Source organism: Lactuca saligna, chromosome 9, assembly GCF_052625555.1.
Source record: "Lactuca saligna cultivar CGN05327 chromosome 9, ASM5262555v1, whole genome shotgun sequence".
NCBI lineage: Eukaryota > Viridiplantae > Streptophyta > Magnoliopsida > Asterales > Asteraceae > Lactuca > Lactuca saligna.
In genome coordinates, this window is record NC_136425.1 from 102,466,385 (window position 1) to 102,473,950 (window position 7,566).

The 7,566-nt window shown below is 30.8% G+C and overlaps 1 pseudogene across 1 annotated transcript; it reads left to right on the forward strand.

Annotated features, from left to right (window-relative positions):
- Nucleotides 1-5,340: 5,340 nt before the first annotated feature.
- LOC145014867 (delta(12) fatty acid desaturase DES8.11 pseudogene) lies at nucleotides 5,341-6,834 on the forward strand (annotated as a pseudogene). Its single transcript, XR_013665658.1, has 2 exons — nucleotides 5,341-5,454; nucleotides 5,556-6,834. The product of XR_013665658.1 is annotated as a delta(12) fatty acid desaturase DES8.11 pseudogene (transcript).
- The last annotated feature ends 732 nt before the right edge of the window (nucleotides 6,835-7,566 follow it).

The following is a 7,566-nucleotide window of genomic DNA, read 5'->3' on the forward strand; positions in this document are numbered from 1 at the left end:
GATAGTGGATTTTACCTGAAGCACAACCATACTCTTTGACCCTCCCATCTTCTGGACTCTTCAGGTTCTTAAGGTAGACTTGTATCCAACGCCCTTTCACTTGGCAGCAAATGAAGATCGGTTCTCCTAGAACATCCTCGGAAGCATGGTTGGTTGACTTTCCCAACAAATATGCTCCATTGCTTTGCCAAATCATTTATGATTCAGCAGCAATGAGCATGTAAGTTAGGTCAATGAGGTTTTCGTCATGATCCATCATATAATACTTTCTTTTGAACTCATTATATGATTTAGGGAGTGACTGCAGAACCCAGTTCACAGCCAACTTATCAGGGAATGACGCACTCAACATTATCAACCTATCAATGTGTGATTTCATTCCTAGAACGTGGGCACACACGGGTTTACCATCTTCATGTTTCATTTCCAATAGGGCTTTACTGACATTGAACCTTTCAATTCTTCGATCTTGTGGGTTAGGGAGAATAATTGTAGGAGGTGGAGGAAGTGAAGCATGATTTCTTGTTCCTTGATCGAATCGTGGAACATCATCTTCATGTGGAATGCTTGTTCCACGGGATTTGGGAAGACCATAGTTGTCGTACTTTGACATCTACAAAACGGGAGAAAAAATAAATTCAAGTTAGTTAATAGATTGAGTCCTTAATAAATCACCCAAATGAGATATCAAGGCTAGGACCCAACACAATATGCTACAATCTAGAAAAGGGATGCCGTAATCTAGTTGCAGAATATTTGAAGGTAAGTGAATGACGATTCACTAATTTTCCACCATGAAAAATGAAAAAACCGATTAAGTTTTAAATGTTTTTGAAAAAATCCTAGATCCTTTGAGATTCATTGAACTTTTCAATGACATGTTTAAATCCCGATATGCTCCTCTAGTTTGTGACTGGGATACCGAGGATCACAAAGCGGGTGTGAATAACCATGCAAACTTACATTGTGCCCCCACATGTTACAGTCACCTATTCGATGAGTCGGTTAACCACACACGCTACACCGAACTATGAAAAACATTGAGTCACCCTTTGCTACCTTTGCTTAGAACCATTTAGTGTGCCGGTTGACCACACACGCTCCATTAACGTCTTCGCAAGGGCACAAAGTGTAATTTCATGGAATTGCATCAATTCACTTTTGCCTAAAGTAACTAAGATTGGGAATTTGTAAAAGCATTTAGTTACTTTTGTATTTCATTATACTTATAATGGAAGGTTTCTGTCCTATCCTACCCGTTCGGCTAACGACCCTCCACTAGTCAAGAGTGCGGTGGGTAAGAGTGGATACCCATTCAATCACCATTTTATAGGCAATTTCCTTAAACACCCTTTATATACCAGCTTCGTCAATGAGGCCTACTAACAGTAAGACTGACTTTTACTCATACATATATATAATGTTAGACTTTTAATGTTATATATAGTATATGGTGTATTTTACACTTTTAAAATACTAGTTGGTCTAATTTAAAATTATACCTTTAATTTAATTAAATGTAAACTAAAAACTATATGGATTTATTAAATCTCTTTTAATTATACACCTTAATTAATTAATAAAACCATAAGGGTGTGATTTGAACTTTTCAAAACAATACTAGGGTTTTAGGATTTAACATTTCTAAATTAACTTTTAATCAACTTTTAAATTCCAAAACTTGAGGGCAAGTTTCGAAGCATTTCAAAACACTAGGGTTTAGAATTTAAATATTTCAAAATGTAACTTTTTTTTAATCAAAATTTTAAATTCCAAGACTTGAGGATAAGTTTGAAACTTTTCAAAACACTAGAGTTTCAACTATTTAAATTTCAAAACAAAATTTTTGAGTTCAAATTTAAACTATAAAACCTAAAGGGGGATAATTGAAACTTTTTCATAACACAAGGATCAAATAACAAATAATATAAATTAAACAATTAATTTTATCATTATCTATATTTGACCTAAAATCAATTTCTTGCAAGATAAGTTACCCAATTAATACAAATAATCAAACTTTAATCAAATAAGGAAGTTATTATCTAATCAATTGGTAATTATCTTTTGTTTAATCAAGGATGCACTCAAAATATGATCAAAATTTGAATTTTAAAGACCCAAAACAGTTAAGGCAAGTATCTATGACCAAAACAACAAGAAATCCCAAAACTGCCTCATTATGACGCTCGAACTCGCCGAGTTCCTCTATGGACTCGCTGAGTACGAGCCAACTCGCCGAGTTCAGCATGCAGGAAGCCAAAAATCGATTTTACAGCTTGAACAAACATGCAAGGCATCAATACAATAGAAACCAACCAGGATCTGATACCACTAATGAGTTTTCGCCATAAGAACATCCTATGTGCTCATACAAACCCTAATGCTTGGATCTAGGTTTCTCTATTGTACATGCAATTCATCCAAGACTTTAAACCCTAGATCTAGCATGTGATAATCAATATTAACATAATAATGGGTTTAATATATTACCTTGATCGTTATGTAGCAATAACAATCACATGCAAATCCTCCTTGTAATGACTTTAGAAAGCTTAGAGTCACAAATGTCACTCCTCTAATGGCTCACAAACACCAAGAGCAAGAAGATGAAGAAAAAGGAGAGTGGAGGCTGCCCAAAACCTGTGGAAACCCTAATCAACAAGTTCACCCCGTTTTTGGGGCTTAAGGGTCCTTTAAATAGTGGGGCTATTAGGGTTATCTAACAAGGAAACCCTAATTTGGATGCTTAGGCCCTAAGCAACCTATGAACCCTTCTTTAATACGCCTTGGACGATTTCTAATGGATTTCCCCATAGAATTCGTCCAACCTTATATTATAAGGTAATTAATAGCCCAATTGCAATTATCTTATAATTACAATTCCAGCCCCTTAAGTTTATTAATCTCTTTTAGCCACAAACTTAATTATCAATTAATTCTTGACTAATATTAATTAAACAATATGACTGCTCCTTTAATATATTAATAAATCATAATTAATCCTTTCTCTCCATAATTTATCCTATCAAGTTTCTTTGGTGAAGGCAACCCAAAAGGACCTCGTACCATCGGGTCAAGTACATACCAAAATAGTTATGGACTTACACACTAATCCAACATTTTCTTCTATAGTCATCTCCTTAATTTAAAAGTGTAAACATAAGTTACTGCTTATGTAATTGAATTAAATTGAAACATTAAATGATGGAAAAAATAATATATATAATTAGCCAAAAAAAATACATAAGCACTCATTCAATGGCAAATACATCTTTTATTGTTTTGATACTCTATTTTGTTTTGACTAGTAGAAACCACATATAGTGAGCCAACTATAATCATCACAAATTAATACCAACTAACCAGATTCAATTTAAGCGTTCGATTTTTTCTTAATAACCACATGATCAATAGATTTTATTTATATAAATACAATTTAAACCATCAATTCATATGAAGTCTAAAATAAAGCAAGTAGAAGAGAGCTTTTGTAATGAATTGATTTTGTTTTGCTACATTTGTAGATTAGGGTTTTCCCCAATCTCAAAACCTACTTTGTGTTGCAACAATGTGATGTAGAAATCCTAAGAAGCGGTTTCATGTCAAAATGCATAATCTACGAGTACGTATTGCATATGTGCAAATGAAAAAAACAGAGAAAAAACTTTGGTTTGCTTATAATGATTTGAAAAAGGTCATGAAGGCAATGGCCGACCAAGAAAAGACGACATGCATCACCATCGTCGTACTTCCAATTGACTTATCTGGCATCACCATTCCGATTTGCTATAATCGGCACATGTAGCTACTTTCTTATTGTATCCATCTCAAGAACATCAAACATACTTCATCAATTTAAAATATGAATAGATTGAGATTTCTGATATTTAAGGAATGCAAATCAATCGATAATATGAATTAGTAAAAAATATTCAAAAAACGCATAAAATGGCTAAGAAAATGACATGCAACGAACTATAAAGTAAATGCCTCAACAACTGAAACGTTGCAAAGTAAAAGTATTCTTTTACTATATATATATATATATATATATATATATATATATATATATATATATATATATATATATATATATATATATATATATATATATATATATATATATATATAATATTCCATTAGAATATTTTATGTATTTTTTTCGAAAGAAATGAAGAAAATAATATTTAAAAAAATCGAAAATTTTCATTTATTTTGCAGTTTAAAAAGATTTTTTTAATCTTCAAAATGGATGACTACGATTGCGTTTCACATGAATATATATATATATATATATATATATATATATATATATATATATATATATATATATATATATATATATATATATATATATATATATTTGGTTAGGTTCATGTGAGATGGTCGAATTTTGTAAGACAGTGAGATGCATTTTTTTATTATTTTTTTATTTTTTTAGTTAATTCAAATTACGAAAATAATATTTAAAAAAAGAATTTTTGGATTTTTCCATTTATTTTGCATTTTAAAATTATTTTTTAGAATATGTACAATGTAATATTCTATTAGAATATTTCATGTATTTAAAAAAAAAAACAGGATTTATTTTTTATTTTATTTATTTATTTTTTTTAGTTAATTTAAGTTCCGAAAATAATATTTAAAAAAAGAATTTTTAGATTTTTCCATTTATTTTGTATTTTAAAATTATTTTTTTAGAATATGTTAGTGTAATATTCTATTAAAATATTTCACATATTTAAAAAAAAACGGGATTTTTTTTGTTTTATTTATTTTTTAATAAATTCAAGTTCTGAAAATAATATTTAAAAAAAGAATTTTGGATTTTTCCATTTATTTTGCATTTTAAAATTATTTTTAGATTTGGTCTCACAGTTTTGCAAAATTAGAATGGTCTCAAATTAACCTGAATATATATATATATATATATATATATATATATATATATATATATATATATATATATATATATATATATATATATTGATTGCAATAATTGTTTCAAACTAGAAGACGAAGAACCAACTAACAAATCATATATAAAGATAGTTAATATTTCTACAACTAACATTAGTTTGGACTATCTATAAATAAATAAAGATAGTTAATATTTCTACAACTATCATTAGTTTGGACTATCTATAAATAAATAATAATTTGATCTTCACATAACATCTGCACATCTAAATATAGAAATACCTACACATGCGTAATGCATTGATAGATTAAAAATATGCGTCTCGTATTTGAGCCGCCAAATTGGAATAGTAGTCTCTCCTAAAGAGTAAAAGTTAGTAGAAAAATGAAATAATGGTAGATAGTCAGTAGGACAAGTGAGCCGATAACTTTTTGCAAATATTTGACTATAAATAAGAAGCAAGGCCGACCCTAGAAGAGTAATAGAGTATGACCTACTGAAGTGAATTCCAGCATAACCTGTCTCTATAGGTTTGTTTTTCTTTTTAATTTCCCACGAGCTTTAGGTTTTTGTCATTAATTTTTTCTATGTTTAGGTTACATAAATCTCACAATACTCTTTACATTTGCAGGTTAATCATATCTATCAACAGCATGGGTGCAGGTGGTAGGATGTCAAACGATCCATTTGATGGTAAAAAGATCCTAGAACGTGTGCCCGTTGATCCGCCGTTTTCATTAAGTGATTTAAAGAAAGCGATCCCTGCCCATTGCTTCAAGCGATCTGTCATCCGTTCATCTTACTATGTTGTTCACGATCTGATCGTTGCCTACGTTTTCTACTTCCTTGCGAATACATATATTCCTTTTCTTCCAGCTCCTTTGGCTTACTTAGCTTGGCCGGTCTATTGGTTCTGTCAAGCAAGCATCCTCACGGGCTTATGGGTCATCGGCCATGAATGCGGTCACCATGCCTTTAGCGAATACCAATGGATTGATGACACTGTCGGCTTCATCCTCCACTCAGCTCTCATGACACCCTATTTCTCATGGAAATATAGCCATCGAAATCACCATGCCAACACAAATTCTCTTGATAATGATGAAGTTTACATTCCTAAACGCAAATCTAAAGTCATGTGGTACTCAAAACTTCTTAACAACCCACCTGGTCGAGTGTTCACTTTGGTTTTTAGGTTCACCCTAGGATTTCCTTTATACCTCTTAACTAATATTTCTGGCAAGAAATACGGAAGGTTTGCCAACCACTTTGATCCCATGAGTCCAATTTTCACCGAGCGTGAGCGAATCCAGGTCCTGTTATCAGATCTTGGTCTTCTTGCCGTCTTTTATGCAATCAAGATTGTTGTAGCAACAAAAGGAGTTGCTTGGGTAGCCTTTATATATGGAGTTCCAGTGGTAGGAGTGCATGTGTTTTTCGTTATCATTACGTATTTGCACCACACCCATCTATCTTTACCCCATTATGATTCAAGTGAATGGAACTGGATCAGAGGGGCATTGTCAACAATTGACAGGGACTTTGGATTCCTGAATAGGGTTTTCCATGACGTTACACACACTCACGTATTGCATCATCTGATTTCGTACATTCCACATTATCATGCAAAGGAGGCAAGGGATGCAATCATTCCAGTTTTGGGTGAGTACTATAAGATCGATAGGACTCCAATCTTTAAAGCAATGTGGAGAGAGGCTAAAGAATGCATCTATATCGAGCCTGATGAAGACAACAAACACAATGGTGTATTTTGGTACCATAAAATGTGACCAATTTCTGATATCATTTGCTTTTTAGATTATTATATGTACCGTATGTTGGAAAACATTCCAATTATATATGTCCACAGACCGTTTGTATAATAAAATAAGTTCATAGTTTACTATTTATATCCAAAGGTTTGATTAAATGATTAATCAACAATTTTAAAATGATCCCAATTGCTTTCACCCACATTTGCATATGGATCCCGGTCTTTGCATATCGATCCTGGTCTTATATTTTAGACTGTACAAGTTAATTATTATTACAAGAGAAATTAAATGTTTTCGTACATTTTGTTCCTATAAATCATCATATCAAATTAAATGGTAGTGATATTCATAATATTTAATGATTATTTAATGATATTTTAATATATTAATGTAACACATATCATTATTTAAATTGATAGGAAGATTCGTAAGAATAAAAAATAATAAGTGAGAAGATGTTTAATTTCTCTTATCACAAAATGAATATTACATTTGCATACATGTTTGGAATTATTATTATCATGGATATCACGCACACATGATAAATAATTTGTTTACACACATCCGTTTTATACTTTTATTTTATTTGACGATTTGTTATGAAATATATACTTAATAACAAATTAATTTTCTATGATAAAGTTTAATATATAATAATTGGTAAATATAAACATATTTTTGATATCGTTTCATTTTTATCTATATTCGCAACCAACTTATATTCAACATATTTTATATTATGTGTCTCAAAATTTCTCATTGTTGGAAGGTAGATTTTATAAGCACAAAATATGGCACCAAATGTATAATAGATTTAAATTTACGATATAATTAGATGTAATAATTTATAATTAAGATGGTAAAATA